This window comes from Erinaceus europaeus, chromosome 18, assembly GCF_950295315.1.
Source record: "Erinaceus europaeus chromosome 18, mEriEur2.1, whole genome shotgun sequence".
NCBI classification, from domain to species: domain Eukaryota; kingdom Metazoa; phylum Chordata; class Mammalia; order Eulipotyphla; family Erinaceidae; genus Erinaceus; species Erinaceus europaeus.
Genome location: NC_080179.1, coordinates 78,394,608 through 78,411,768, shown reverse-complemented (window position 1 = coordinate 78,411,768; position 17,161 = coordinate 78,394,608). Strand labels below are relative to the sequence as shown.

At 53.5% G+C, this 17,161-nt stretch overlaps 7 non-coding genes across 7 annotated transcripts; all 7 read right to left on the bottom strand.

Annotated features, from left to right (window-relative positions):
• Positions 1-563: 563 nt before the first annotated feature.
• LOC132534427 (5S ribosomal RNA) lies at positions 564-682 on the bottom strand. Its single transcript, XR_009546154.1, has one exon. It is a non-coding gene; the product is annotated as a 5S ribosomal RNA (ribosomal RNA).
• A 2,380-nt stretch (positions 683-3,062) lies between these two features.
• LOC132534432 (5S ribosomal RNA) lies at positions 3,063-3,181 on the bottom strand. Its single transcript, XR_009546159.1, has one exon. It is a non-coding gene; the product is annotated as a 5S ribosomal RNA (ribosomal RNA).
• Positions 3,182-5,521: 2,340 nt separating this feature from the next.
• LOC132534439 (5S ribosomal RNA) lies at positions 5,522-5,640 on the bottom strand. The gene has a single exon (XR_009546166.1). It is a non-coding gene; the product is annotated as a 5S ribosomal RNA (ribosomal RNA).
• Positions 5,641-8,019: 2,379 nt separating this feature from the next.
• Positions 8,020-8,137, bottom strand: LOC132534440 (5S ribosomal RNA). The gene has a single exon (XR_009546167.1). It is a non-coding gene; the product is annotated as a 5S ribosomal RNA (ribosomal RNA).
• A 2,350-nt stretch (positions 8,138-10,487) lies between these two features.
• LOC132534438 (5S ribosomal RNA) lies at positions 10,488-10,606 on the bottom strand. The gene has a single exon (XR_009546165.1). It is a non-coding gene; the product is annotated as a 5S ribosomal RNA (ribosomal RNA).
• A 2,370-nt stretch (positions 10,607-12,976) lies between these two features.
• LOC132534431 (5S ribosomal RNA) lies at positions 12,977-13,095 on the bottom strand. The gene has a single exon (XR_009546158.1). It is a non-coding gene; the product is annotated as a 5S ribosomal RNA (ribosomal RNA).
• Positions 13,096-15,447: 2,352 nt separating this feature from the next.
• On the bottom strand, positions 15,448-15,566 carry LOC132534377 (5S ribosomal RNA). The gene has a single exon (XR_009546099.1). It is a non-coding gene; the product is annotated as a 5S ribosomal RNA (ribosomal RNA).
• Between the last annotated feature and the right edge of the window lie 1,595 nt (positions 15,567-17,161).

Genomic DNA, 17,161 nt, shown 5'->3' with positions numbered 1-17,161 from the left:
AGACAGAGACAGAGAGAGAGAAGCTTAAGCACACCTGGCGCAAAGCACAAGGACTGGCGTAAGGATCCCTGTTCGAGCCCCCGGCTCCCCACCTGCAGGGGAGTCGCTTCCCAAGTGGTGAAGCAGGTCTGTGGGTGTCTGTCTTTCTCTCTCCCTCTCTGTCTTCCCCTCCACTCTCCATTTCTCTCGGTCCTATCCAACAACAACGACATCCATCATAACTCCAACAATAAAACAACCAGGGCAACCAAAGGGAATGAATCAAGACATAACAATGATTTTCAAAAAGGATTCCGGGAGGTGGTGGGGTGGTCAAGCTTTAGACTCTCAAGCATGAGGTCCCGAGTTGGATCCCCGGCAGCACATGTGCCAGAGTGATGTGTGGTTCTCCCTCTGTCCTCCTATCGTTCTCATCCATAAAAAAGTCTTTCCAAAAAAACAACTTGTCCAGAACAGATGAAAAAGAGAGAGAGCGAGAGAGAAGAAGGGGTCGTGTGCCCAGGACAAGCTGCTGGGCAATGCGCTGCAGAGGCAGGCAGGCAGGCAGGCAGGCAGGCAGCAAAAGCCTACAGCACCCGGTATTCCCAGGCGGTCTCCCATCCAAGTACTAACCAGGCCCGACCCTGCTTAGTTTCCGAGATCAGACGAGATCGGGCGTGTTCAGGGTGGTATGGCCGTAGACGCACACAGCCCTTTCTGCCGGCCTCAAGAAGCCAAGCCGCCAGCCGCCGGCGCAACAGCGACGCCCACTGGCCGGCTCCGCACACTGCCACCCCTCCACGAGTGCCCGCTGGCCACCTGCACCCAACACACCACCCCCACCCACCCCACGCCGCCCCAGCCTCCGCCCCAGCCACCACCACCATCACCACCCGGCACCCCTCACAAAGCCCACACCGCTGCACAGGCAGGCAGGCTGGCAGCGACACATGCGGGGACACGCTGCGCACCCACACGCACGCCACATACACACGGACAGCCTGCCTGCCTGCCTGCCTGCCTGCCTGCCTGCCTGCCTGCCTGCATGATGCCTGCTGCCGGCTAACTGCCTCTGCTCCACAGGCTGCCTGCTGACCCACCCAACTGCTTCTCCTGGAGCGGGAGAACCAGGCACCAGGGCCAAGGAGAGCACAAGCCCCACTCCCACAGGGAGACCCACTCCCAGCTGAGGAGGAGGAGGTGGAGGAGCAGGAGGAGGAGCAGGAGGAGGAGAAGAAAAGGTCTGGTGGTGGCAAAGCAGTTGTCTTGCCTAAGGGTCCAGGTAGTACTTCAATAGTTAAGTCATTACTTACTGACAACATAAAAAAAATGTAGAGAGGAAAAGAAGAGTTCAATGACCAGCATTACCCTAAACCCTAGGTGAGTACTGATATGACAGAGAGCAGAAAGAAGTTAGGAAGAAAAGAAAGGAGAAAGAAGCTGAGGGAGAGAGAGAGAAAGAAAGAAAGAAAGAGGGAGAGAGAGGGAGACACTTGAGAGAGAGAGAGAGAGAAAAGGGAAGCAGGGCTTTTGCAAAGATAACCCAATTCACACAGGCTCACTCCTAAGCTGAATATGGACCCCAGATCAGATCACATCACATCACATCACATCAATTGGGTTGATGGCCAAGAATATTTATACACCTTTCCCAGATTTGGGAGCTACTCTCATCCCTGATCCAGCTTTCTGGTCCTTCTGCCAGCCATGACATTGCCTCCCCAGAGAATAATTAGGATCTACCTGCATTTCAGATTTCAGGCTCAGGCTGAAAAACAAACAAACAAACAAACAAACAAAGAAACACTAGTATAGCCACAGGCCCTTTGGAATGTAACTCAAATATGCCTCCTAGCTGTCTACAAAATGGAGAGCAACCACACTCTTCATCTGTACTAGTCCACTCTTTAGGCCCATCATTGGTCAACAATTGGTTTGGATTTATAAGTTAACTCTACTTTGCACCACCAGGTTCCAGATGCTAGCATGATGCTGACCAGACTTCCCTGGACAGACAACCCCACCCATGTGTCCTGGAGCTCCGCTTTCCCAGAGCCCTTCCCCGCTAGGGAAAGAGAGAGCCAGGTTGCAGTATGGACCGACCTGTCAACGCTCATGTTCAGCTGGGAAGCAGTTACAGAAGCCAGAACTCCCACCCGCACACCACACACGCACATGCACACGCACACGCACATGCACATGCACACGTACACACGCGTGCACACACACGCACGCACGCACGCGCACACACACACACACACACACACGCACACACACCTTCTGCATCCCACAGTGACCCTGGGTCCATACTCCCAGAGGGATAAAGAATTGGAAAGCTACCAGAGGAGGGGAGGGCAAGGGAGGGGAGGGGATACAGAGTTCTGGTGGTGGGAATTGTGTGCAGTTGGACCCCTCTTCTCCAGTGGTTTTCTCAATGTTTCTTTTTGATAAATAAATGAATAAATAAATAAATAAATTTGAGAGAGAGAGAGAGAGAGACAGAGAGAGGGAGAGAGGCAGAGAGAGACAGAGACAGAGAGAGAGAAGCTTAAGCACACCTGGCGCAAAGCACAAGGACTGGCGTAAGGATCCCTGTTCGAGCCCCCGGCTCCCCACCTGCAGGGGAGTCGCTTCCCAAGTGGTGAAGCAGGTCTGTGGGTGTCTGTCTTTCTCTCTCCCTCTCTGTCTTCCCCTCCACTCTCCATTTCTCTCGGTCCTATCCAACAACAACGACATCCATCATAACTCCAACAATAAAACAACCAGGGCAACCAAAGGGAATGAATCAAGACATAACAATGATTTTCAAAAAGGATTCCGGGAGGTGGTGGGGTGGTCAAGCTTTAGACTCTCAAGCATGAGGTCCCGAGTTGGATCCCCGGCAGCACATGTGCCAGAGTGATGTGTGGTTCTCCCTCTGTCCTCCTATCGTTCTCATCCATAAAAAAGTCTTTCCAAAAAAACAACTTGTCCAGAACAGATGAAAAAGAGAGAGAGCGAGAGAGAAGAAGGGGTCGTGTGCCCAGGACAAGCTGCTGGGCAATGCGCTGCAGAGGCAGGCAGGCAGGCAGGCAGGCAGCAAAAGCCTACAGCACCCGGTATTCCCAGGCGGTCTCCCATCCAAGTGCTAACCAGGCCCGACCCTGCTTAGCTTCCGAGATCAGACGAGATCGGGCGTGTTCAGGGTGGTATGGCCGTAGACGCACACAGCCCTTTCTGCCGGCCTCAAGAAGCCAAGCCGCCAGCCGCCGGCGCAACAGCGACGCCCACTGGCCGGCTCCGCACACTGCCACCCCTCCACGAGTGCCCGCTGGCCACCTGCACCCAACACACCACCCCCACCCACCCCACGCCGCCCCAGCCTCCGCCCCAGCCACCACCACCATCACCACCCGGCACCCCTCACAAAGCCCACACCGCTGCACAGGCAGGCAGGCTGGCAGCGACACATGCGGGGACACGCTGCGCACCCACACGCACGCCACATACACACGGACAGCCTGCCTGCCTGCCTGCCTGCCTGCCTGCATGATGCCTGCTGCCGGCTAACTGCCTCTGCTCCACAGGCTGCCTGCTGACCCACCCAACTGCTTCTCCTGGAGCGGGAGAACCAGGCACCAGGGCCAAGGAGAGCACAAGCCCCACTCCCACAGGGAGACCCACTCCCAGCTGAGGAGGAGGAGGTGTAGGAGCAGGAGGAGGAGAAGAAAAGGTCTGGTGGTGGCAAAGCAGTTGTCTTGCCTAAGGGTCCAGGTAGTACTTCAATAGTTAAGTCATTACTTACTGACAACATAAAAAAAAATGTAGAGAGGAAAAGAAGAGTTCAATGACCAGCATTACCCTAAACCCTAGGTGAGTACTGATATGACAGAGAGCAGAAAGAAGTTAGGAAGAAAAGAAAGGAGAAAGAAGCTGAGGGAGAGAGAGAGAAAGAAAGAAAGAAAGAGGGAGAGAGAGGGAGACACTTGAGAGAGAGAGAGAGAAAAGGGAAGCAGGGCTTTTGCAAAGTTAACCCAATTCACATAGGCTCACTCCTAAGCTGAATATGGACCCCAGATCAGATCACATCACATCACATCAATTGGGTTGATGGCCAAGAATATTTATACACCTTTCCCAGATTTGGGAGCTACTCTCATCCCTGATCCAGCTTTCTGGTCCTTCTGCCAGCCATGACATTGCCTCCCCAGAGAATAATTAGGATCTACCTGCATTTCAGATTTCAGGCTCAGGCTGAAAAACAAACAAACAAACAAAGAAACACTAGTATAGCCACAGGCCCTTTGGAATGTAACTCAAATATGCCTCCTAGCTGTCTACAAAATGGAGAGCAACCACACTCTTCATCTGTACTAGTCCACTCTTTAGGCCCATCATTGGTCAACAATTGGTTTGGATTTATAAGTTAACTCTATTTTGCACCACCAGGTTCCAGATGCTAGCATGATGCTGACCAGACTTCCCTGGACAGACAACCCCACCCATGTGTCCTGGAGCTCCGCTTCCCCAGAGCCCTTCCCCGCTAGGGAAAGAGAGAGCCAGGTTGCAGTATGGACCGACCTGTCAACGCTCATGTTCAGCTGGGAAGCAGTTACAGAAGCCAGAACTCCCACCCGCACACCACACACGCACATGCACACGCACACGCACACGCACATGCACACGTACACACGCGTGCACACACACGCACGCACGCACGCACACACACACACACACACACACACACGCACACACACCTTCTGCATCCCACAGTGACCCTGGGTCCATACTCCCAGAGGGATAAAGAATTGGAAAGCTACCAGAGGAGGGGAGGGCAAGGGAGGGGAGGGGATACAGAGTTCTGGTGGTGGGAATTGTGTGCAGTTGGACCCCTCTTCTCCAGTGGTTTTCTCAATGTTTCTTTTTGATAAATAAATAAATAAATAAATAAATAAATTTGAGAGAGAGAGGGAGAGAGACAGAGAGAGGGAGAGAGGCAGAGAGAGACAGAGACAGAGAGAGAGAAGCTTAAGCACACCTGGCGCAAAGCACAAGGACTGGCGTAAGGATCCCTGTTCGAGCCCCCGGCTCCCCACCTGCAGGGGAGTCGCTTCCCAAGTGGTGAAGCAGGTCTGTGGGTGTCTGTCTTTCTCTCTCCCTCTCTGTCTTCCCCTCCACTCTCCATTTCTCTCGGTCCTATCCAACAACAACGACATCCATCATAACTCCAACAATGAAACAACCAGGGCAACCAAAGGGAATGAATCAAGACATAACAATGATTTTCAAAAAGGATTCCGGGAGGTGGTGGGGTGGTCAAGCTTTAGACTCTCAAGCATGAGGTCCCGAGTTGGATCCCCGGCAGCACATGTGCCAGAGTGATGTGTGGTTCTCCCTCTGTCCTCCTATCGTTCTCATCCATAAAAAAGTCTTTCGAAAAAAACAACTTGTCCAGAACAGATGAAAAAGAGAGAGAGCGAGAGAGAAGAAGGGGTCGTGTGCCCAGGACAAGATGCTGGGCAATGCGCTGCAGAGGCAGGCAGGCAGGCAGGCAGGCAGCAAAAACCTACAGCACCCGGTATTCCCAGGCGGTCTCCCATCCAAGTACTAACCAGGCCCGACCCTGCTTAGCTTCCGAGATGAGACGAGATCGGGCGTGTTCAGGGTGGTATGGCCGTAGACGCACACAGCCCTTTCTGCCGGCCTCAAGAAGCCAAGCCGCCAGCCGCCGGCGCAACAGCGACGCCCACTGGCCGGCTCCGCACACTGCCACCCCTCCACGAGTGCCCGCTGGCCACCTGCACCCAACACACCACCCCCACCCACCCCACGCCGCCCCAGCCTCCGCCCCAGCCACCACCACCATCACCACCCGGCACCCCTCACAAAGCCCACACCGCTGCACAGGCAGGCAGGCTGGCAGCGACACATGCGGGGACACGCTGCGCACCCACACGCACGCCACATACACACGGACAGCCTGCCTGCCTGCCTGCCTGCCTGCCTGCCTGCCTGCCTGCCTGCATGATGCCTGCTGCCGGCTAACTGCCTCTGCTCCACAGGCTGCCTGCTGACCCACCCAACTGCTTCTCCTGGAGCGGGAGAACCAGGCACCAGGGCCAAGGAGAGCACAAGCCCCACTCCCACAGGGAGACCCACTCCCAGCTGAGGAGGAGGAGGTGGAGGAGCAGGAGGAGGAGCAGGAGGAGGAGAAGAAAAGGTCTGGTGGTGGGGTGGTGGCAAAGCAGTTGTCTTGCCTAAGGGTCCAGGTAGTACTTCAATAGTTAAGTCATTACTTACTGACAACATAAAAAAAATGTAGAGAGGAAAAGAAGAGTTCAATGACCAGCATTACCCTAAACCCTAGGTGAGTACTGATATGACAGAGAGCAGAAAGAAGTTAGGAAGAAAAGAAAGGAGAAAGAAGCTGAGGGAGAGAGAGAGAAAGAAAGAAAGAGGGAGAGAGAGGGAGACACTTGAGAGAGAGAGAGAGAGAAAAGGGAAGCAGGGCTTTTGCAAAGTTAACCCAATTCACACAGGCTCACTCCTAAGCTGAATATGGACCCCAGATCAGATCACATCACATCACATCACATCAATTGGGTTGATGGCCAAGAATATTTATACACCTTTCCCAGATTTGGGAGCTACTCTCATCCCTGATCCAGCTTTCTGGTCCTTCTGCCAGCCATGACATTGCCTCCCCAGAGAATAATTAGGATCTACCTGCATTTCAGATTTCAGGCTCAGGCTGAAAAACAAACAAACAAACAAACAAACAAAGAAACACTAGTATAGCCACAGGCCCTTTGGAATGTAACTCAAATATGCCTCCTAGCTGTCTACAAAATGGAGAGCAACCACACTCTTCATCTGTACTAGTCCACTCTTTAGGCCCATCATTGGTCAACAATTGGTTTGGATTTATAAGTTAACTCTACTTTGCACCACCAGGTTCCAGATGCTAGCATGATGCTGACCAGACTTCCCTGGACAGACAACCCCACCCATGTGTCCTGGAGCTCCGCTTTCCAGAGCCTTCCCCGCTAGGGAAAGAGAGAGCCAGGTTGCAGTATGGACCGACCTGTCAACGCTCATGTTCAGCTGGGAAGCAGTTACAGAAGCCAGAACTCCCACCCGCACACCACACACGCACATGCACACGCACACGCACATGCACATGCACACGTACACACGCGTGCACACACACGCACGCACGCACGCGCACACACACACACACACACACACACGCACACACACCTTCTGCATCCACAGTGACCCTGGGTCCATACTCCCAGAGGGATAAAGAATTGGAAAGCTACCAGAGGAGGGGAGGGCAAGGGAGGGGAGGGGATACAGAGTTCTGGTGGTGGAATTGTGTGCAGTTGGACCCCTCTTCTCCAGTGGTTTTCTCAATGTTTCTTTTTGATAAATAAATGAATAAATAAATAAATAAATTTGAGAGAGAGAGAGAGAGAGACAGAGAGAGGGAGAGAGGCAGAGAGAGACAGAGACAGAGAGAGAGAAGCTTAAGCACACCTGGCGCAAAGCACAAGGACTGGCGTAAGGATCCCTGTTCGAGCCCCGGCTCCCCACCTGCAGGGGAGTCGCTTCCAAGTGGTGAAGCAGGTCTGTGGGTGTCTGTCTTTCTCTCTCCCTCTCTGTCTTCCCCTCCACTCTCCATTTCTCTCGGTCCTATCCAACAACAACGACATCCATCATAACTCCAACAATAAAACAACCAGGGCAACCAAAGGGAATGAATCAAGACATAACAATGATTTTCAAAAAGGATTCCGGGAGGTGGTGGGGTGGTCAAGCTTTAGACTCTCAAGCATGAGGTCCCGAGTTGGATCCCCGGCAGCACATGTGCCAGAGTGATGTGTGGTTCTCCCTCTGTCCTCCTATCGTTCTCATCCATAAAAAGTCTTTCCAAAAAAACAACTTGTCCAGAACAGATGAAAAAGAGAGAGAGCGAGAGAGAAGAAGGGGTCGTGTGCCCAGGACAAGCTGCTGGGCAATGCGCTGCAGAGGCAGGCAGGCAGGCAGGCAGGCAGCAAAAGCCTACAGCACCCGGTATTCCAGGCGGTCTCCCATCCAAGTGCTAACCAGGCCCTACCCTGCTTAGCTTCCGAGATCAGACGAGATCGGGCGTGTTCAGGGTGGTATGGCCGTAGACGCACACAGCCCTTTCTGCCAGCCTCAAGAAGCCAAGCCGCCAGCCGCCGGCGCAACAGCGACGCCCACTGGCCGGCTCCGCACACTGCCACCCCTCCACGAGTGCCCGCTGGCCACCTGCACCCAACACACCACCCCCACCCACCCCACGCCGCCCCAGCCTCCGCCCCAGCCACCACCACCATCACCACCCGGCACCCCTCACAAAGCCCACACCGCTGCACAGGCAGGCAGGCTGGCAGCGACACATGCGGGGACACGCTGCGCACCCACACGCACGCCACATACACACGGACAGCCTGCCTGCCTGCCTGCCTGCCTGCCTGCCTGCCTGCATGATGCCTGCTGCCGGCTAACTGCCTCTGCTCCACAGGCTGCCTGCTGACCCACCCAACTGCTTCTCCTGGAGCGGGAGAACCAGGCACCAGGGCCAAGGAGAGCACAAGCCCCACTCCCACAGGGAGACCCACTCCCAGCTGAGGAGGAGGAGGTGGAGGAGCAGGAGGAGGAGCAGGAGGAGGAGAAGAAAAGGTCTGGTGGTGGCAAAGCAGTTGTCTTGCCTAAGGGTCCAGGTAGTACTTCAATAGTTAAGTCATTACTTACTGACAACATAAAAAAAAATGTAGAGAGGAAAAGAAGAGTTCAATGACCAGCATTACCCTAAACCCTAGGTGAGTACTGATATGACAGAGAGCAGAAAGAAGTTAGGAAGAAAAGAAAGGAGAAAGAAGCTGAGGGAGAGAGAGAGAAAGAAAGAAAGAAAGAGGGAGAGAGAGGGAGACACTTGAGAGAGAGAGAGAGAAAAGGGAAGCAGGGCTTTTGCAAAGTTAACCCAATTCACATAGGCTCACTCCTAAGCTGAATATGGACCCCAGATCAGATCACATCACATCACATCAATTGGGTTGATGGCCAAGAATATTTATACACCTTTCCCAGATTTGGGAGCTACTCTCATCCCTGATCCAGCTTTCTGGTCCTTCTGCCAGCCATGACATTGCCTCCCCAGAGAATAATTAGGATCTACCTGCATTTCAGATTTCAGGCTCAGGCTGAAAAACAAACAAACAAACAAAGAAACACTAGTATAGCCACAGGCCCTTTGGAATGTAACTCAAATATGCCTCCTAGCTGTCTACAAAATGGAGAGCAACCACACTCTTCATCTGTACTAGTCCACTCTTTAGGCCCATCATTGGTCAACAATTGGTTTGGATTTATAAGTTAACTCTATTTTGCACCACCAGGTTCCAGATGCTAGCATGATGCTGACCAGACTTCCCTGGACAGACAACCCCACCCATGTGTCCTGGAGCTCCGCTTCCCCAGAGCCCTTCCCCGCTAGGGAAAGAGAGAGCCAGGTTGCAGTATGGACCGACCTGTCAACGCTCATGTTCAGCTGGGAAGCAGTTACAGAAGCCAGAACTCCCACCCGCACACCACACACGCACATGCACACGCACACGCACACGCACATGCACACGTACACACGCGTGCACACACACGCACGCACGCACGCACACACACACACACACGCACACACACCTTCTGCATCCCACAGTGACCCTGGGTCCATACTCCCAGAGGGATAAAGAATTGGAAAGCTACCAGAGGAGGGGAGGGCAAGGGAGGGGAGGGGATACAGAGTTCTGGTGGTGGGAATTGTGTGCAGTTGGACCCCTCTTCTCCAGTGGTTTTCTCAATGTTTCTTTTTGATAAATAAATAAATAAATAAATAAATAAATTTGAGAGAGAGAGGGAGAGAGACAGAGAGAGGGAGAGAGGCAGAGAGAGACAGAGACAGAGAGAGAGAAGCTTAAGCACACCTGGCGCAAAGCACAAGGACTGGCGTAAGGATCCCTGTTCGAGCCCCCGGCTCCCCACCTGCAGGGGAGTCGCTTCCCAAGTGGTGAAGCAGGTCTGTGGGTGTCTGTCTTTCTCTCTCCCTCTCTGTCTTCCCCTCCACTCTCCATTTCTCTCGGTCCTATCCAACAACAACGACATCCATCATAACTCCAACAATAAAACAACCAGGGCAACCAAAGGGAATGAATCAAGACATAACAATGATTTTCAAAAAGGATTCCGGGAGGTGGTGGGGTGGTCAAGCTTTAGACTCTCAAGCATGAGGTCCCGAGTTGGATCCCCGGCAGCACATGTGCCAGAGTGATGTGTGGTTCTCCCTCTGTCCTCCTATCGTTCTCATCCATAAAAAAGTCTTTCGAAAAAAACAACTTGTCCAGAACAGATGAAAAAGAGAGAGAGCGAGAGAGAAGAAGGGGTCGTGTGCCCAGGACAAGATGCTGGGCAATGCGCTGCAGAGGCAGGCAGGCAGGCAGGCAGGCAGCAAAAGCCTACAGCACCCGGTATTCCCAGGCGGTCTCCCATCCAAGTACTAACCAGGCCCGACCCTGCTTAGCTTCCGAGATGAGACGAGATCGGGCGTGTTCAGGGTGGTATGGCCGTAGACGCACACAGCCCTTTCTGCCGGCCTCAAGAAGCCAAGCCGCCAGCCGCCGGCGCAACAGCGACGCCCACTGGCCGGCTCCGCACACTGCCACCCCTCCACGAGTGCCCGCTGGCCACCTGCACCCAACACACCACCCCCACCCACCCCACGCCGCCCCAGCCTCCGCCCCAGCCACCACCACCATCACCACCCGGCACCCCTCACAAAGCCCACACCGCTGCACAGGCAGGCAGGCTGGCAGCGACACATGCGGGGACACGCTGCGCACCCACACGCACGCCACATACACACGGACAGCCTGCCTGCCTGCCTGCCTGCCTGCCTGCCTGCCTGCCTGCCTGCATGATGCCTGCTGCCGGCTAACTGCCTCTGCTCCACAGGCTGCCTGCTGACCCACCCAACTGCTTCTCCTGGAGCGGGAGAACCAGGCACCAGGGCCAAGGAGAGCACAAGCCCCACTCCCACAGGGAGACCCACTCCCAGCTGAGGAGGAGGAGGTGGAGGAGCAGGAGGAGGAGCAGGAGGAGGAGAAGAAAAGGTCTGGTGGTGGCAAAGCAGTTGTCTTGCCTAAGGGTCCAGGTAGTACTTCAATAGTTAAGTCATTACTTACTGACAACATAAAAAAAATGTAGAGAGGAAAAGAAGAGTTCAATGACCAGCATTACCCTAAACCCTAGGTGAGTACTGATATGACAGAGAGCAGAAAGAAGTTAGGAAGAAAAGAAAGGAGAAAGAAGCTGAGGGAGAGAGAGAGAAAGAAAGAAAGAGGGAGAGAGAGGGAGACACTTGAGAGAGAGAGAGAGAGAAAAGGGAAGCAGGGCTTTTGCAAAGTTAACCCAATTCACACAGGCTCACTCCTAAGCTGAATATGGACCCCAGATCAGATCACATCACATCACATCACATCAATTGGGTTGATGGCCAAGAATATTTATACACCTTTCCCAGATTTGGGAGCTACTCTCATCCCTGATCCAGCTTTCTGGTCCTTCTGCCAGCCATGACATTGCCTCCCCAGAGAATAATTAGGATCTACCTGCATTTCAGATTTCAGGCTCAGGCTGAAAAACAAACAAACAAACAAACAAACAAAGAAACACTAGTATAGCCACAGGCCCTTTGGAATGTAACTCAAATATGCCTCCTAGCTGTCTACAAAATGGAGAGCAACCACACTCTTCATCTGTACTAGTCCACTCTTTAGGCCCATCATTGGTCAACAATTGGTTTGGATTTATAAGTTAACTCTACTTTGCACCACCAGGTTCCAGATGCTAGCATGATGCTGACCAGACTTCCCTGGACAGACAACCCCACCCATGTGTCCTGGAGCTCCGCTTTCCCAGAGCCCTTCCCCGCTAGGGAAAGAGAGAGCCAGGTTGCAGTATGGACCGACCTGTCAACGCTCATGTTCAGCTGGGAAGCAGTTACAGAAGCCAGAACTCCCACCCGCACACCACACACGCACATGCACACGCACACGCACATGCACATGCACACGTACACACGCGTGCACACACACGCACGCACGCACGCGCACACACACACACACACACACACACGCACACACACCTTCTGCATCCCACAGTGACCCTGGGTCCATACTCCCAGAGGGATAAAGAATTGGAAAGCTACCAGAGGAGGGGAGGGCAAGGGAGGGGAGGGGATACAGAGTTCTGGTGGTGGGAATTGTGTGCAGTTGGACCCCTCTTCTCCAGTGGTTTTCTCAATGTTTCTTTTTGATAAATAAATGAATAAATAAATAAATAAATTTGAGAGAGAGAGAGAGAGAGACAGAGAGAGGGAGAGAGGCAGAGAGAGACAGAGACAGAGAGAGAGAAGCTTAAGCACACCTGGCGCAAAGCACAAGGACTGGCGTAAGGATCCCTGTTCGAGCCCCCGGCTCCCCACCTGCAGGGGAGTCGCTTCCCAAGTGGTGAAGCAGGTCTGTGGGTGTCTGTCTTTCTCTCTCCCTCTCTGTCTTCCCCTCCACTCTCCATTTCTCTCGGTCCTATCCAACAACAACGACATCCATCATAACTCCAACAATAAAACAACCAGGGCAACCAAAGGGAATGAATCAAGACATAACAATGATTTTCAAAAAGGATTCCGGGAGGTGGTGGGGTGGTCAAGCTTTAGACTCTCAAGCATGAGGTCCCGAGTTGGATCCCCGGCAGCACATGTGCCAGAGTGATGTGTGGTTCTCCCTCTGTCCTCCTATCGTTCTCATCCATAAAAAAGTCTTTCCAAAAAAACAACTTGTCCAGAACAGATGAAAAAGAGAGAGAGCGAGAGAGAAGAAGGGGTCGTGTGCCCAGGACAAGCTGCTGGGCAATGCGCTGCAGAGGCAGGCAGGCAGGCAGCAAAAGCCTACAGCACCCGGTATTCCCAGGCGGTCTCCCATCCAAGTGCTAACCAGGCCCGACCCTGCTTAGCTTCCGAGATCAGACGAGATCGGGCGTGTTCAGGGTGGTATGGCCGTAGACGCACACAGCCCTTTCTGCCGGCCTCAAGAAGCCAAGCCGCCAGCCGCCGGCGCAACAGCGACGCCCACTGGCCGGCTCCGCACACTGCCACCCCTCCACGAGTGCCCGCTGGCCACCTGCACCCAACACACCACCCCCACCCACCCCACGCCGCCCCAGCCTCCGCCCCAGCCACCACCACCATCACCACCCGGCACCCCTCACAAAGCCCACACCGCTGCACAGGCAGGCAGGCTGGCAGCGACACATGCGGGGACACGCTGCGCACCCACACGCACGCCACATACACACGGACAGCCTGCCTGCCTGCCTGCCTGCCTGCCTGCCTGCCTGCATGATGCCTGCTGCCGGCTAACTGCCTCTGCTCCACAGGCTGCCTGCTGACCCACCCAACTGCTTCTCCTGGAGCGGGAGAACCAGGCACCAGGGCCAAGGAGAGCACAAGCCCCACTCCCACAGGGAGACCCACTCCCAGCTGAGGAGGAGGAGGTGGAGGAGCAGGAGGAGGAGAAGAAAAGGTCTGGTGGTGGCAAAGCAGTTGTCTTGCCTAAGGGTCCAGGTAGTACTTCAATAGTTAAGTCATTACTTACTGACAACATAAAAAAAAATGTAGAGAGGAAAAGAAGAGTTCAATGACCAGCATTACCCTAAACCCTAGGTGAGTACTGATATGACAGAGAGCAGAAAGAAGTTAGGAAGAAAAGAAAGGAGAAAGAAGCTGAGGGAGAGAGAGAGAAAGAAAGAAAGAAAGAGGGAGAGAGAGGGAGACACTTGAGAGAGAGAGAGAGAGAGAAAAGGGAAGCAGGGCTTTTGCAAAGTTAACCCAATTCACATAGGCTCACTCCTAAGCTGAATATGGACCCCAGATCAGATCACATCACATCACATCAATTGGGTTGATGGCCAAGAATATTTATACACCTTTCCCAGATTTGGGAGCTACTCTCATCCCTGATCCAGCTTTCTGGTCCTTCTGCCAGCCATGACATTGCCTCCCCAGAGAATAATTAGGATCTACCTGCATTTCAGATTTCAGGCTCAGGCTGAAAAACAAACAAACAAACAAAGAAACACTAGTATAGCCACAGGCCCTTTGGAATGTAACTCAAATATGCCTCCTAGCTGTCTACAAAATGGAGAGCAACCACACTCTTCATCTGTACTAGTCCACTCTTTAGGCCCATCATTGGTCAACAATTGGTTTGGATTTATAAGTTAACTCTATTTTGCACCACCAGGTTCCAGATGCTAGCATGATGCTGACCAGACTTCCCTGGACAGACAACCCCACCCATGTGTCCTGGAGCTCCGCTTCCCCAGAGCCCTTCCCCGCTAGGGAAAGAGAGAGCCAGGTTGCAGTATGGACCGACCTGTCAACGCTCATGTTCAGCTGGGAAGCAGTTACAGAAGCCAGAACTCCCACCCGCACACCACACACGCACATGCACACGCACACGCACACGCACATGCACACGTACACACGCGTGCACACACACGCACGCACGCACGCACACACACACACACACACACACGCACACACACCTTCTGCATCCCACAGTGACCCTGGGTCCATACTCCCAGAGGGATAAAGAATTGGAAAGCTACCAGAGGAGGGGAGGGCAAGGGAGGGGAGGGGATACAGAGTTCTGGTGGTGGGAATTGTGTGCAGTTGGACCCCTCTTCTCCAGTGGTTTTCTCAATGTTTCTTTTTGATAAATAAATAAATAAATAAATAAATAAATTTGAGAGAGAGAGGGAGAGAGACAGAGAGAGGGAGAGAGGCAGAGAGAGACAGAGACAGAGAGAGAGAAGCTTAAGCACACCTGGCGCAAAGCACAAGGACTGGCGTAAGGATCCCTGTTCGAGCCCCCGGCTCCCCACCTGCAGGGGAGTCGCTTCCCAAGTGGTGAAGCAGGTCTGTGGGTGTCTGTCTTTCTCTCTCCCTCTCTGTCTTCCCCTCCACTCTCCATTTCTCTCGGTCCTATCCAACAACAACGACATCCATCATAACTCCAACAATAAAACAACCAGGGCAACCAAAGGGAATGAATCAAGACATAACAATGATTTTCAAAAAGGATTCCGGGAGGTGGTGGGGTGGTCAAGCTTTAGACTCTCAAGCATGAGGTCCCGAGTTGGATCCCCGGCAGCACATGTGCCAGAGTGATGTGTGGTTCTCCCTCTGTCCTCCTATCGTTCTCATCCATAAAAAAGTCTTTCCAAAAAAACAACTTGTCCAGAACAGATGAAAAAGAGAGAGAGCGAGAGAGAAGAAGGGGTCGTGTGCCCAGGACAAGATGCTGGGCAATGCGCTGCAGAGGCAGGCAGGCAGGCAGGCAGGCAGGCAGCAAAAGCCTACAGCACCCGGTATTCCCAGGCGGTCTCCCATCCAAGTACTAACCAGGCCCGACCCTGCTTAGCTTCCGAGATCAGACGAGATCGGGCGTGTTCAGGGTGGTATGGCCGTAGACGCACACAGCCCTTTCTGCCGGCCTCAAGAAGCCAAGCCGCCAGCCGCCGGCGCAACAGCGACGCCCACTGGCCGGCTCCGCACACTGCCACCCCTCCACGAGTGCCCGCTGGCCACCTGCACCCAACACACCACCCCCACCCACCCCACGCCGCCCCAGCCTCCGCCCCAGCCACCACCACCATCACCACCCGGCACCCCTCACAAAGCCCACACCGCTGCACAGGCAGGCAGGCTGGCAGCGACACATGCGGGGACACGCTGCGCACCCACACGCACGCCACATACACACGGACAGCCTGCCTGCCTGCCTGCCTGCCTGCCTGCCTGCCTGCATGATGCCTGCTGCCGGCTAACTGCCTCTGCTCCACAGGCTGCCTGCTGACCCACCCAACTGCTTCTCCTGGAGCGGGAGAACCAGGCACCAGGGCCAAGGAGAGCACAAGCCCCACTCCCACAGGGAGACCCACTCCCAGCTGAGGAGGAGGAGGTGGAGGAGCAGGAGGAGGAGCAGGAGGAGGAGAAGAAAAGGTCTGGTGGTGGCAAAGCAGTTGTCTTGCCTAAGGGTCCAGGTAGTACTTCAATAGTTAAGTCATTACTTACTGACAACATAAAAAAAATGTAGAGAGGAAAAGAAGAGTTCAATGACCAGCATTACCCTAAACCCTAGGTGAGTACTGATATGACAGAGAGCAGAAAGAAGTTAGGAAGAAAAGAAAGGAGAAAGAAGCTGAGGGAGAGAGAAAGAAAGAAAGAAAGAAAGAGGGAGAGAGAGGGAGACACTTGAGAGAGAGAGAGAGAGAGAAAAGGGAAGCAGGGCTTTTGCAAAGTTAACCCAATTCACATAGGCTCACTCCTAAGCTGAATATGGACCCCAGATCAGATCACATCACATCAATTGGGTTGATGGCCAAGAATATTTATACACCTTTCCCAGATTTGGGAGCTACTCTCATCCCTGATCCAGCTTTCTGGTCCTTCTGCCAGCCATGACATTGCCTCCCCAGAGAATAATTAGGATCTACCTGCATTTCAGATTTCAGGCTCAGGCTGAAAAACAAACAAACAAACAAACAAACAAACACTAGTATAGCCACAGGCCCTTTGGAATGTAACTCAAATATGCCTCCTAGCTGTCTACAAAATGGAGAGCAACCACACTCTTCATCTGTACTAGTCCACTCTTTAGGCCCATCATTGGTCAACAATTGGTTTGGATTTATAAGTTAACTCTATTTTGCACCACCAGGTTCCAGATGCTAGCATGATGCTGACCAGACTTCCCTGGACAGACAACCCCACCCATGTGTCCTGGAGCTCCGCTTCCCCAGAGCCCTTCCCCACTAGGGAAAGAGAGAGCCAGGTTGCAGTATGGACCGACCTGTCAACGCTCATGTTCAGCTGGGAAGCAGTTACAGAAGCCAGAACTCCCACCCGCACACCACACACGCACATGCACACGCACACGCACATGCACATGCACACGTACACACGCGTGCACACACACGCACGCACGCACGCACACACACACACACACACACACACACACGCACACACACCTTCTGCATCCCACAGTGACCCTGGGTCCATACTCCC